This window comes from Quercus suber, unplaced genomic scaffold (assembly GCF_002906115.3).
Source record: "Quercus suber isolate HL8 unplaced genomic scaffold, Cork oak 2.0 scaffold_568, whole genome shotgun sequence".
Classification (NCBI taxonomy): Eukaryota; Viridiplantae; Streptophyta; class Magnoliopsida; order Fagales; family Fagaceae; genus Quercus; species Quercus suber.
Genome location: NW_027070013.1, coordinates 350,320 through 365,919, shown reverse-complemented (window position 1 = coordinate 365,919; position 15,600 = coordinate 350,320). Strand labels below are relative to the sequence as shown.

The 15,600-nt window shown below is 36.6% G+C and overlaps 1 long non-coding RNA gene across 1 annotated transcript; it reads right to left on the bottom strand.

Moving 5' to 3' along the window:
* Window positions 1–783: 783 nt before the first annotated feature.
* LOC136063737 (uncharacterized) lies at window positions 784–1,816 on the bottom strand. The gene is made up of 3 exons (XR_010625356.1): window positions 1,596–1,816; window positions 1,282–1,389; window positions 784–1,153 (listed from the first exon to the last, which is right to left on the bottom strand). It is a non-coding gene; the product is annotated as an uncharacterized LOC136063737 (long non-coding RNA).
* Window positions 1,817–15,600: the final 13,784 nt, after the last annotated feature.

Here is a 15,600-nt window from a genome sequence, read left to right as displayed (position 1 = left end):
AGAGAATTGTTTTGAGTGATTTTCCCATGAAAATATAAACACACCTTTTGGATAATTTATATATGTATAAAAAAGCTTCCATATACATGTGAAATTTCTCAACAATAGCTCTACCAACTCTAACCAATAGTTACAAATGCAGCATATACATGGCACACAAAACAATTCATCTTAATTTTCTTATTAGCACTGATTTATATCAAAACAGAACCCACTCAGGACTTTCATCAAACAGGTGGTAATCAAATTTGCTACAGGAGATAAACAAACTCCATTGCACATACTACACTTTCACAACCCGCATTTTTTTTTCAAAGAAACCTATTACTATAAGCCTCAAAGCTATAAACCCTTTACCACAATTTACATTAATTGTTGGAAAATTTACATAAAACACTCATGAAAAACTCCTCAAACTTTGAATTCCAAAACACCATTGAAAAACAAACCTAAATTATACAGTAAGAGTAATTATATTAAGTGCCCGTTTGGTTGGACTTTTAGAGCCCACTTTTACATGTTATGCGCATTTTGCAAATGCTGAGACTGTTTTTTGCGTTTGGCTCAGCCCAAAACGCAACTTTTTGAAAAAAGTTGCGTTTTGGGCCAAGGCAAAAAACAGCCTATCAACGCGCAACAAATATGGAGCTCAGAGGTCCATAACAAGCAAACGCGCATTTACATATATCCGTTGGAGAGTAGAATTACGAAATTGCCCTTGACTAAAGGGCAAAGGGCAAGGGGTCTTTAGAGGAATCACGCACGGTGCCCTCTGATCTGGTCTATAGCCAGCACCTACATTCAATGTGCTTGCCCAGTAAAGCAATAAGTTAAGAGCCCAATGAAATGATCAAGAAAAGTGGTCCTCAATTATAGTTCTAAAAAGAATCTAGTCTCAAGAGTGGGTTCTCAATACAAGCCAAAACTTACCAAAGAACTTATCTCTACTGACATTCTAAGGCTGGAGACAGGTACTTATATCTCAATAATTAATACACAATAAATACCTTTCTTTTTGTTGCATTAGTATAGACACTAAACAGCTAATACATAAAGCTATAACCCTTAAGACTTCACTGACTGGATAATTTTTCTGCTCTCAATTTCTGACCAAAGGCCATACCCTTGTTTCATTGTCAAGAACTAGCATAATCTAGAATAATAATTCATAGTGATGAGGTCACAGCTACTACGATTCATCACAAACTTGGTCAAAATTCAAAAGCTGACAAATTAAAAATTAGAACCACAATAAGCATGAAACTCAGCTAAAGAACTTACCAAGCAATTGTAATTTGAACTCATAGACGTTCTAGCTTTCAATCAATCCTACAGATAGTGAAATTTGAACTCTCCTTGACCATTCATTGAGCTGAACTCCCAAAACACCTGCAATCACATTGAAAGCATGCAATACACAAAACCACAAATTCAATTTTGACATATCATTTCAAATTCAAGAACAAAAACCATAAAAGTTCAAAATCTTCCAAGCGAATAACATAGTATGGACAAAATTCAAGTCCAAGCAAAAACAAACTGATCAGAAATAAGTTTTTAAAATAACGAAATCGAGAGAAATAGAAAAAAAATACCTAATCGGAGGGAGAATAATAGAAATTTTGAATCAAGAATTCTGTTTGATTGCGTAGAAAATAATAGGAAAATTTACAGCCAAGACCTATGAAAAGCTTGCAGCTGAGAGAGAGTGAGAGCGATATAGAGAGAGTGAGGACAAGAGCGAGATACAGAGAAAGAGAGTATGAGCGAGAGCGAGATATGGAGCTACCTATACAAGTTCCGTGTTTTTATTTTCGACATTTTTCAACCCGTTGATTAAAAATATTTAATTTCTTTTTTCCAACATTTATCCCACTGTTTATATAAATTATCTATATTTAATCTTTTTTTTTATCACTTATTTCAATAGTTATGCCAACTGTGGAAACAAATAGAGGAATTTTTCAGCAGTTGAGGGCAAATGTAGAAACTAAAGGCTTTTATCAACATTTTTAAATGACCGTGGCTAAAATTATGTTGAAAATGCTCAAGTTTGTTGTAGTGTGAACGTTGCTTTTAGTATATTTATGGCCTATTTGGATGTTTAAAAAAAGAGGAAGAGTAGAGAAGAAGAAGGGAGAGTAATTTAATTACCTTATTTGGAAGTTTTTTAAAGAAAGAGGGGAAGGGGTTTCAACTTTCTCTAACCTCCCATTTTTAATTTCCCTAAATTGGAGAGATTTGGAGGGGGAGTAGAGTACATAAACTATTGACCAAGTAAATTACCTAATTTACCCTTATTATATTAACAAAATTACACAAGGAGAAGGGCTAATTACTCCCTTCTCCCTTACTAATTTTAAAAATATCCAAATAAGATGGAGGAGAATCATCCTCCTCTACTCTCCTCCCTCTATAAACTTCCAAACAAGCCATTAGTTTTCTTAATTTTTATACTCCAAATAATTTCCTCTCCACTACTTAATAGCATGTTTGGATGTTTAAAAAAGGAGGGGGAGTAGAGTAGAGGGAGGGAGAGTAATGCAATTACCTTATTTGGAAGTTTTTTAAAGAATGAGGGGGAGGGGTTTGGAGGAGTTTGGAGGGGTTTGGACTCCCTCTAGCCCCCCAATTTTAATTCCCCCAAATTGGAGAGATTTGGAGGGGGAGTAGAGTACATAAACTATTGACCAAGTAAATTACCTAATTTACCCTTATTATATTAACAAAATTACACAAGGGGAAGGACTAATTACTCCCTTCCCCCTTACTAATTTGGGGTTTGGACTCCCTCTAGCCCCCCAATTTTAATTCCCCCAAATTGGAGAGATTTGGAGGGGGAGTAGAGTACATAAACTATTGACCAAGTAAATTACCTAATTTACCCTTATTATATTAACAAAATTACACAAGGGGAAGGACTAATTACTCCCTTCCCCCTTACTAATTTTAAAAACATCCAAATAAGGTGAAAGTGAATCATTCTCCTCTACTCTCCTCCCTATTACTCCCCTTCCCTCTACTCCCCTCTACTCTCCTCCCTCTCTAAACTTCCAAACAAGCCATAAGAGTAGGACATATCATTCAAACATTCAGCAATATCAAGATGAAGGAAATTGATATCAAACCTATCATCTACCCCTTGTGCATCTTGTATAGTTCCAATTTACACGTATGTCTCCCAGGGGAGTATCATTGTGCCTCCCAGACAACGATTTTGTAGGTTGTAAAGTTGTCCACAGTCAGTGCCTTAATTGGTGAAAAAATAGTAATATGATTCCCTAATGTGATCACTTCAGCCACCATCTATTGAGAAATCTACCCATATTTGTTACTTAAATTAAATCATTGAAAGAACTTATGGAATAGCTAAATAACTCAATATCATGGCAGTAGAGAATAGAACATGAAAAGAATTCCCAAGTAAAAGCTTAAACAAAAGTTAGAAATCAATTGTAAATGATGTTGATTGTTTTGAAGCATATGCCAATTAAAATCCACTTGAGGGCTCTAGCAATTGAAGTTGCAGCCACTTAGTTCATTGAAATAATAGTAAGTACAATTATTCATAGAATAAATCTTCATCACAAAACAAAGAACCACATAGCTAAGGGAGAATCAAACTATGGAACTATCACTTACTCAAATTGAACTCAACATCGATAATATTTGGTTGGAATAGGTGCTGCCTAGTACAATAATTGCTCTTTTCTTTTCTATTCAATTCAATTCATGTTTTAGCTGTCTAAAATGTTGGCTGCTATAGTGTAAGACTCTAGAAGAATTGGGCAGCAATTGATTGCAAATTAGATAGTTGCATGGGGAAGTAGGAGGTGGTGTGAGGGAAGGCTGGTGGTGTTATGATAGAAGCAAGAGTTGTCATGGCTGGAAACTTAAAAGTTTATTTGCAAAGTGGTCCTTAAGTTTCTACTTAATTGCACAGAGTCCTCGCTTTTCAAGATTTTCTGCAACAGCACCATTATTTACCTTCCACATTATTTAAGTAGACTTCTCCTTTTATTTTAATATCCATCTTCGTCATGACGATTATTAATAAGATGATGCAGGCATACTTAGTCATTAGGTTTAGAGGTGTGGGATATCACATCCTTCCCTCCTTAACAATTCAAAATGGTAAGTTAAGTAAATCACAAAACATAGTAGAATCTCATGTCAATTCATTTATGCACATTACAATTCCTTATCTTGTAATACTAACATCATACGTAGTCTAAGATACATGCTTTCAAGAGAAGTTAATTCATGGAAAAAAAAATGATACAATACAATATGCATATATCTAAGTCGGTACGAAAGTTGATGGTCTTGTCATAACATCATTAATTCAATCCAAGAGTAGATTTTGAGAACTCTTTCGTAGTCCAAACAATTTTCATAATGTCATTACAATCAAATGGATATAGTAGGAACATATTAAAGTCAAAACAAACAGAAACAAAAATAATTCACTTGTCAAAATTCTAGCATCCAACACAGTTAAGATGTTTCAAGAAGTAATACAGAGAAAATTTTGCTTTTGTACACTCTTTAAGTGTTGATCTTTAAAGCCAGATACTAAGACAGGGTAGCTAAGGGTAGACAAGTAAGATACAACTCTTCAGAGGTGTTTGAATTGTTTGATCATTGGCTTTTATCTGATGTCTGCTGGCCGTTTTAGATATCTTGAATTTACGAAAGCATGCTTAATACTGCTACAATGTTACAGGTTTTATTATTTGCACTGTGATTCCTACTACAGTGAGTATATATGACTTGTTTGATTTCTTCCATTGGTAGTGTGATATGATGAGTAAAGGAGATGTCTTATCTTTTATGGTAATTCACGATTATCAAGAATATTATAAGTATGTCTTCCTCTTTTCTAGTACTGGTGAACTTACGAGATGCCTTAAGTAAGCTATTGTGTGGAGATAATATTTTTATACTTCAATGGCACAGGATCCATTTTGGTTTTGAAATGTAGGACAATGATTATATTGTTTACTTGAAATTGCTTATCAATACTTCTTAATTGTGATGGTGGAAGATCTGATACTACTTGTTATGCGATGGTAGAAGCTCTCATACTACTTGTTATGCAATAACACTCAAGTATTTGAATATATATCTGTAAAGCTGAATAAATCAACAGGCACACACATAGAGCATACAACAAAATTTATGTGGTTCAGTAAATTGCCTACCTTATTTGAGAGAGAGAGAGAGAAGGATCAAATCTACTATGCTCAATAATAATTTTAACGCTCAAACCCAAAAGAACTATCAAATTACCCTTCTTCTAAGAATATTTTCCTTTATTAGGAGAACTTTTTCTAAGAATCTTCTCATCTCTTAAAATAACTCTTCTTCTAAGAATCTTCCTTTCTCTTAGGAGAACTCTTTTGAAGAGTTTTCTCACCATATCGAAGAAGCCATGGGCCAAATCCACCTAACCTTTTACCATGCTCTCTATGTATAAGCCTTCAAATCCTATTTCTTAGTAGATAATAAATATTAATTACTTCTTCAACAAGGATTAGATTTTCATTCAAAAAAAAAAAAAAAAACCTTAAAAATGTAACCAAGCCAACTTTCCCTTCACACCAAGATAAGCCGAACAGGTAACCATGTCCAAATAGAAATTTAAGGCAATTCTATCAACAAATATCCACTTCTACTCAAACTCCATCAAGTTATCTTCCTTCTTGGTCGCGATAGAATTGCCTTCATCTAAGCAATGCTTTTATTGAGAAAAATAATCATCGTCTCTACAGCCAAATTTGTCTGCACCTTGAAGTAGGACACCCACCCCAATACATGTTCTATTTGCACCTATCTATTTTTGTTCAGCTTATTAATTTCAAATTGTTATGCATGTTTTGGAGAGATCCCATTTATGGGGGGCGCCCTTATTAAAATATGACTAAGAGGTACAAATGGATATTCATCTACGAAATTAGGTGCACTTGAGTGCCTGACACCTTCACAAGCATGTACCCTAAATCTAAATTCACAGTCTACTTCAATTAGACTTTAATCAAAAGAGTGGTTCCTATACCTATAACTAGGAGGCGACTTATAATACGGTTCATTACTGCAATCCAATCTTTGGAGCTTTTTACGATTTCTTATTAGGGATGTGTTGTTGGAAGTGTGAAACAATCGGCACATGTTCAAAATTTTTTAGTCTCTACGACCCTTTATCATTTATCCGACCCCATTAATTTTACATAATTCACCCTCAACCTTTCTAATGGACATTGCTCCTTGTTTTCATTTTTTTTTTTTGGCTAAATTACAAATTACACCTTTTAATTTAACTTTGAAATTTATTCAATTTAATTATCCGTTAGATCTTTTGCCATTAAATTCACAATATGGCATAATTTTCATTTTATTTTTTTATTTTAAAAAAAATCCAAAAAACTAATAAAAAAACATTTTAAAAAAATAATACAGTAATTAATTTTTCAATCTCTATCTCATCCAAAAAAAATAAAATAAAATACAAAGGAGTATTACTAGTAGTAAATTAAAAGATTAATAAGTTGAAGAAAATACATATAAAGCTAAGAAAGAAAACTATAGTAACAGACAGTTTTTCATCTCACCTCTGGTTAGGGGTGTGCAGAAAACCCACCGACCCACCAAACCCGACCCGACCTACCGGGTTGGGTCGGTTTTTAGGGCTTGGTGAGTTGGGTTGGGTTACAAATTTCTTTTTTTATAGTGGGTTGGGTTGGGTTTGGGTTATAAAATTACAAACCCGCCAAACCCAACCCGACCCACTCATATTTAATATATATTTAAAATATATTATATATTTAATCTATCATATATATATATATATATATATATTATATTTTATTTATCAACTCAGTTAGATATATTTTGTTTATAACTGAGTTAGGAATTCATGTATATTTTGTTTATAAGTGAATTAGGATACTAATTCATTTATATTTTATTTATCAACTCAGTTGGATACTAACATATTTTGTTTATAATTGAGTTGAAATATTAGTTTATATATTAATGTATATTTTTTTTATCAACTCAGGTGGCAAATGTTATATATTTTTTTCTACTCAATTGAATAATAATAGTAATAAAAAAAAAATTGTCCAACCCATGGATTCAACCCGACCCAACCTGACCCATGTGGGTTGGGTTGGGTTGGGTTGAATTTTTTTTGACCCACCATGGTGGGTTGGGTCAAAAAATCCCCTCAATCCAACCCAATCCGACCCATGCACACCCCTACCTCTAGTCCAAAGAATTGTGAAGAGAATGTAGTTCCTTCAGCAAAGCCAATCCATCCCCATGTGTAAATGGACGGCCGAGATGAAATGCTCCGACACTTGATCATGCTTTCGTACGCTCCCTTCTATAAATGGATGGTTGAGATGAAAGATAGCATTTTCTATCTCAATTCCCTTAGATCTCCGACCTTCTCGCACATAACATTATCTGAGCAACGAAGACAGAAAAGTGAGAGCTGGTATCGCGTCTGTTTGAATTCAGTTTCGTGTTCCCTTGTGTGAAATTTTGGAATTATTACAAGTCAATAATAAGAAAGTGAGAAAAGTAAAAAAGTTGAATAGGAGGGTAAAAAAGTTAAGGGATAAAAAACCCACTCATTCGGTTTACGAGAAAAGTAAAAAGATAAAAAAGAAAATAGATAATATAATTTTTTTTTTATCTCATTCTCCTATTAAATAAATTTTTAAAAAAATATATATTTTATTAGGAAAAAAAAAAAACTAGAATTGGGTATTAAAAAAAAAAAATCAACATGTAAAAAGTAGGGGAAAAAGTAAAGGTAAAATAGTGATTATTAATTACCATAAGTACCTTATCTTTCCCCATATTTTTGCTCTCCCAATTGTGGGAATAGAAAAGTGAGAGGCCAGGAAGAAAACTCTCACACCTCCTATTTTCTACCCTTCAAAATCACTCTAACCAAACACCTCCTCCCCCTTTTCTCTCCTCAAACGGTCATTAAGACATGTCCCATGAATTCTACACATTTATTGCTTGAACATCTCTCTTGGGGTATCTTGTGTGGGCCCATTAAACATATGGGTTTGAAAGTTTGCTACTTACTCAGATGTTAGGGTGAAGATTGAAGTCACTAATTGGTTTAGGTCCGAGATCTACTCTTTGACCCTTACTTCCATGACTAAAAAAGTGTTTAATTTCATAATTTAATTTTATTTCATATACCCAACTCTCTTTTATTGTACTAAAATTGTGTTTAATAAAACCAAACAAATATGAATTAAGTACACATATTACTGTTATCAAATTTCAAATATAATAAGAGTACGTTTGGTATACTGAATGGAAATTACATTAGAAATAGGTAATCTTTATTACTGAGAATAATGTAATGGAATAACTATTATTGACTTATTGTCTATAAGTTTGGTTATTACATATGAAAAGCTTATAAAAGATGATGTATAAGGAAAATTTATATTTTTGGAAATATATTAATTTTAAGACCTATTATGTGTATAAAGGAATAACTGTTACATCCATTTTAAAGAGGAACAACTATTCTTCAATTTAAAGAATAACTATTCCTTTGTAATAATTAATTCATAAAATAAAGATGCAACCAAATAATCGAATTGCTATTATACATGAATAGTTATTCCATTTCAGGAGCTATTACACCATACCAAATATACCCTAATATTATATAACATAAGCAATGCAAGCTATAAGCCACAACAAAATATGTAGAAAGTTGGCGTTATCTCAAAACTCAAAAGTCAAAAACATAATTTTTTTTTTTTTTTTTTTTGAGAAACAAACATAAATTAATTAATATACACTAAACACGCTTCTCTCAATTATAAGCAAATTTAGAAATACCACTGCACACAATACACCAATGACTAAGTTGGAGAGAGAAAAGGCGGCGGTTGTTGAGTGGAGGTTGGAAGCCTGAAGTGGAGTATGACTATAACTCAGATAATGACTGGGCGTGGCGAATAGGCAATTTGTGAATGAAAGTGTGCAACATTGATGTCATGTTATCCATAATTGAGGATGATGGCATGTTTGGCCATACGCATTAAATCATTATCAAGGTAACAACATTGGTATGTTTTGGTTACGTTTATTATGAAAAGTGCTACTAGTTTTTATTTAAGTCTACCATTGACATCACTATTCACTTACCACTAATAATTGCCACCTAGAATTTTTTGGAAAAATATTGTGTCCTTATTTTACTCTTTTATTATAAGTCTTAATCATATATTGTCATCTGAGTTAATAAATAAAATATATATGAACTAGAATTCCAACTCACTTATAAACAAAATATATCAAATTGAGTTGATAAACAAAATATACATGAACTAGTATCTTAACTCATTTATAAACAAATAGGAGTGGAATAGGAGAGTGAGAGTAGGAAGCGGTAGAGAGAGAAATAAGATTGTTAGGGTTTGTGAAGTAATTAGGTTTCATATAGGAAGAGCCAAATAGGAGAAAAAAAAATTAGATATAAAAATAGTAATTATATAAAATATTTTTAAATATATATAATTTAAATTTAAATATATAGGTGGGTTGGATCGAGTTAGGTGGGTTTGTGATTGTAATGACCTGAACCCAACTCGATTCACTATTAAAAGAAATTTCATAACCCAACCCAGTCTATCAACCTAGAAAAACTGACCCAACCCAGCAAGTTGCCTCAGGTCGGGTCAGTTTGGCGGGTTGGTGGGTTGGCTACACACACCTAGGTAGAAGAATTTGATATCAAGAACTTAAACTACCTCCAAGCCATTGTTAAGGAAACTTTACGCCTTTACCCTCCAGGTCCTATCACAGGATAGCGTGAAGCTATGGAAGATTGTAATGTTGGAGGCTATAATGTTCCTAAGGGCACTCGTTTGATCATCAGTATGTGGAAGCTACAATGAGACCCCGTGTGTGGTCGAACCCATCTGAATTCAAACCAAAGAGATTTATGACAACACATGCAAATTTTGAGTATATTCCATTTAATTCTAGTAGAAGGTCATGCCCAGGAATTACATTCGGCTTGCAAGTTGTTCATTTGGCACTGGCTTGTTTGCTTCAAGGATTCAATATCATGACTGTGGGTGGTGTGGAGGTGGATATGAGTGAAAGTTCAGGACTTGACTTAATTACCAAAAGTAGATCCACTAAATGTCATTCTCAAGCCTCGTCTACCTAAGGAGCTCTTCTAATGCCTTTGAAGCTACTTCTTTGTGAAGGTTATTATTGTGAAATATACATGTCATAGTTGAAGTGTGTGAGAGTGCTTTTTTTTTCTTAGCACACAGGCCCAAGTAGAGATAAGGATCCCGGGCCCAAATACTTGTTATTTTGGTGGACTGGGCTTGGTTCACCGCAGCTAAATGGGGCTAATTACGAACCAAGTTGTGCGCAAGTCATATAAAGCTCCTCAAGATGAAAAAATACAATTCCTCTTAGTACCCTGGGGCGTATTGTCGTGGGATCCCGGGCATACTGTCGTGGGATCCCGGGACGTACTAGGCCTGTAAGAACCCAGAAGCTCTGGTTTTCTGAACTATATGGTCTTTTCCCATGTTTTATTATGCGATAGAGCTTTGTCCTCTCTCTTTACCTCTATGGGTGCTTCATAAAAAAGAAACACACTATACAATACACATATCTCTAAATAATTGTTAGTTTCTTAGATTAGGATATACATTTTAATACATATACATACATGTAAATGAGTTTCATGAGGATGATTCTGCCACGAGGATCCTGGCCCCAATTCTCACAGACTTGGTGCTTTTGCACAAGACTTGTGGGATTTGGAACTCAAGTCTGAGTGGCTTTTGCTTGAGCTCTGCCTTCCAAGATAGTTAGATGAGAAGGATTTTAGCAAGAAACAGTAAAGGAAGACAATGCAATAAAGAAATGCACGAAATAATTGTTAGAGATCCTCAAATCAATATGAGGTATTTCATTATTTTCTTGATTGTGGATTACAATATGCTCACTAAGACGTGATACAAGGTTCAACTAAGTTCAAAAATTACAGACTTTGATAGCTATTCAAGCTTCCAAGACTTGCAAAGTTTGAATTTGTTGAATCCGAGTATGTGCTATAGTGTTATGTGCTATAGTGGCAGTCTCTGGGATACCGGGAGCAGTTCCTCTGTTTTCTTTTGTTTTTACAGAGCTTTTCCTATAGTTCTATATTCACATGATACAAGGTTCAACTAAGTTCAAAAGTTACAGACTTTGATAGCTATTCAAGCTTCCAAGACTTGCAAAGTTTGAATTTGTTGAATCCAAGCATATGCTATAATGGCTGTTTCTGGGATACCGGGAGCGGTTCCTCTGTTTTTGTTGAGTTTTACAGAGTTTTCTTAACGATTTCCTCTTTTTTCTTCTATTCTGCATCATGCCTTCTTTTATAGCACAGATCGAGCTCTGGGATACTGGTGATTTCTCCCTTTTGCCCCTTAAAGTTTGTCTCGTGCCTGGTTGCTTCAGGATCATGTTGTTTCCTTTTCTTCATAGTTTCTTTCTTTTTGTTGCAACCAGATGAAAATCTCCCAGCTAGCTTCCTATTTCCAGATTTTCCCGTTGGATGACCTGAGGCTTTTTGGCTTTTGCTTCAGCTTTTTCAGTCGTACTTTTCCTTGTCTCTTTCTTCAAATGAGTGGAACCAAAGCCCTGCGTTTTTCTTTGTACTTCCACTGCATGTCTGGGTTATAAGGTCCACGTGCCTTTTGTCTCTTTTCTCTCTTTAAATCTGCTTTAATTCACTTTTGCTGTGCTGCACGTCCTGAGGATCCCGAGCCTCTGGCAGCCTCTGGGGATCCCGGCCCAGTTCTTTCACTGGATTTTGCTGGATTTTTAATGGTCTTTTTTGCTGGAAATCTGAACATGCATAGGGCCTTAATGTCGATTCTCCTTGCTGCATGAATTGGGCCTTCTTTTGTCAAAGCCCATGGTCTTTCCTTACTTTTCATAGAACAAGCTTTCCTGTGAAATTTTGGCCTTCAACAAAGTGTTAAATAAATATTTGGTTTTATTGTGGCAAGTGATGAGATGTACAGTATGAACCAGCTTTATCCTTATCTAAAGATATCCTTTGTTGTTTAGGTTGCCATTACTAACTCCATTCCTGACAACAATAAAAATAAATTTCAATAGTTCTTTCTTTCTTTTTTTTTTCTTTTTTTCTTTTTTAAATTTACCCTACCCACTTTCTTAAACAACAAATCTCCATGAAAGGTTAATTTAAAGACAACACATGCTTCCATCCACATTCGTACTGTTATTTCTCTATGGAAAGTTATGCCCCCTTTATTAAATTGTTTAGTTGTAATGCAACACGAGTATCTTCAAAATTACCACTTTATTACCTTTTGTGATGCTCGGATTGCTAAGAATCATGTCAATCAAGCACATTTATGCAAAAAAGATGTAAAAGCCAAAAATTTCAAATTTCCATGGTGAAATATTGTGTATGTAGAGGTCATAGAGAAAAACAAAAGTACGTAATTACAATATTACGACGAAATTAGTACAAGATAGTACAATAGTATAGTGGACCTAGGGATGGACTTGGGCTAGGCTTACACTAATAGCCCTAAAACAAAAGGTGGAAAGTGACAGACCAACTTGAGTTTGAAAATCTAATTATGGAAGCACTTTATAGGGTGTGACTTGACGAAAATATCTACAAGCTAATCTTGAGACACAATGGAAAATTGGAAATGACTTGGGAGAATCCTAAATGAGGTGATGCTAGACAACATAACAATCTAACTTGTTGTGATTGGTTCGTTCACAAAAGACATCACCACAAGCAATCTAAATCGCACTCATTATAAGTGGCAAAGGAGATGCGCACACCTAAATCCTGTAGGAGTCAACACTTTCAAGCATTTTAAGTGGCATTGAAAGTTAGTAAAGTCTAAATTGGACCGTTGTAGAACTATTCTACACTCCACAAGCTTCAGAGAACTTTGGAATAGCTCAAATCAAATTTAAATTGAACTTTTTCGTTCCATTTCAATGAAACAAGGTTAATTTGTGCCCAAACTAGACCAAACAAGTTGAACTAAGATCAATTTGACCCAAAACCGCATTAAGTACTAGATCAAACTTATTTTTGTAAACACTATTATGTGAACTTACTAGTCGGATCTGAGTCAAGGAAGTTTGCCCAAATGAAATTTTTTGTGCTTCCTTTAAATATCTATCTATATTTATATACATGAGTTCACTAAACTACATGTCGTTTAGTGAAGCATCACAAAATCTTACAAAACGACACGTCGTTTACTAACCAGGCCAACTTTTGAAATCAAAGCTCTTCGTTTTGCTCATCTTCTTCATCCTCCTCAATCTGTACCCATTCTATGCTTCTTCGAACATCGCCTTAGCATGATGCCAAAAAATCGTTGTTACAGTTGCCCTTAGGTTTCATCACCAACAACTTTATTCGCCAAAAAAAAAAAAAAACTCAGTTTTGCTCTAGCTCATCATTTTCTCCACTCTCTCAGTTTGGAATGATGCAACCATGATCACCATGGCTCAGCACCACACAATAACTACATCCTCCTATCAACGCCAATGGACAACAACAGTCTTGGTCTGAACCAGAGGTACGAAAATGCATTGTGGGTTCAGGGTTGTCATGCATCCATGCCTGAGATCCACAATTTTCCATTTACATGGTTCTAATTTAATTATTATTTACATTGTAGGCCCAATTCTGTAAAAGAAATAAGCTACATAAAAATAAAATAGGGACTGTCACTGTAGTAGAAAAAAGTTTTATCCCAAAATCTTCAAAATCCGCTGCAAAACAGTCCATGTCCTTATAGGTTTTCCCACGCCCAAATGTGTTAGTCCTACATTAGAGTTAGTTGCCCTACTAAAGTAAACAAACATTTGAAGCAGTGGCGGAGTCAGGAATTTAGGTCAGGTCAAGGGGCAAGATTAAAAGTAAAAAACTAATCTAAAAATATTAATCAATATTAAAAACAAAATAAATAAGCAACTGTACGGCCCCCGCACCGTGTCCTATATTGGGCTTTGGACCCTGGCCTGGGTATATGGCCCATGAGGCCAATCCCCTTCTACCTGGCGGCCCACCCCCGGGCCACGCATGCTGCAGGCCCAAGCCTTGCCTCTTCATCGTTTCTCGGCAACACCTTCCCAAGCAGTGATAGATATTTGACTCTCGGGACGCCCCGCGCTGTACCTACCCGGCTGTGCCTCGGAGAGGCATCGCTGCCGAGAACTATCGTAGAGGTGGGAACCAAGTTCCAACGCCACCCTCACCGCTTCCCACTCCCACCTGACCACCCACTTACGATCGATAATATTGGACCGCCGGTTGCACTCATTGGCAAGTAATTATGACCTCTCCACTAAACTATGGACTATAAATACAAGAAGTTTTGAGAAGACAAGGGTTGGTCAAAAGGAGGGGAGAGAAGAGTGGCAATAGAAAAGTGAAACAGAGAGAATATCTGAGGGGAGGAAGAGGAAGTAGTGTGTTGCCGAGAAAGAGAAAAGTGATCTCATTGAGTCCTTAGTTGGAGAACTACCCATAGTAGGAAATTCAGCCCAACAAACAAATAAGTTGTGAGCCCAAGTGGGGCTGAGCCCATAGGCCTCATTTGCGACCCGCACAATTGGTGCCGTCTGTGGAAAAATCCTACTAAGCAGTGGTTCCGTCGAGACTCGTTCACAGGAAGATGTCTGGAAGTAACGCCGAGAGCGGCTGGGCAGGGTCTTCCCGGGGCTCCACCTGGCGGGAACAGAGGCAGAAGAGACGCGAGGATCCGGTTTACGAGCAATTGGAAGAGCGATCCGATCTTGGAGAAGGGTCGTATCAAACGGAGAGAACGGCATCCCATGCTTCCCGGCACAGGTAGCCCGACACCAGGGATGAAGAGCTTGAGCGGCTGCGGAGGTTAGTACGAGACCTGGAGTTGGAAGCACGAAACGAGCGCCGCCGAGCCGGACAAGACGATCGAGGGAGAAGGCCTGACGCCGAGGAAGAGAGACGCGGGATGGGGTCGAATCAATCAGGATCCCGCCTCCACCAGGAGCGCTCGCACTCGAGGGAGTCCCGTCGCCGTCGAAACCGCTCCATGTCAGTGGAATCTCGCCGACGGCGAAATTGCTCTCGGTCGCGGGAATACGGGAATCGGGGCTCGGGATCTCCAGAGGGACGGCCAAGGAATGCGGCCATGGATGCAATGAGCCGTGCATTGCGCAAGGCGGCTCGGTCCCCATTCTCAGCAGATATTGAGCGAGCACCGATACCAGACAGATTTACGCGCCCCCGTTCAATTCGTATGGTGGGAAGATGGACCTCGTGGAGCATGTCAGCCACTACATCCAGATGATGTCTCTGCATACCCGCAATGACGCTCTGATGTGCAAGGCTTTTCCCTCCAGCCTTGGTCCCACGGCCTTAAGGTGGTTCAACGGGTTGCGCAAGGGCTCCATTCACAGTTTTGCCGAGCTAATACAGGAGTTCGTTCCCGTTTCGTGACGTGCAGCCGGGAACAGCAACCGGTGGACGCGCTGCTGTCTATGAAA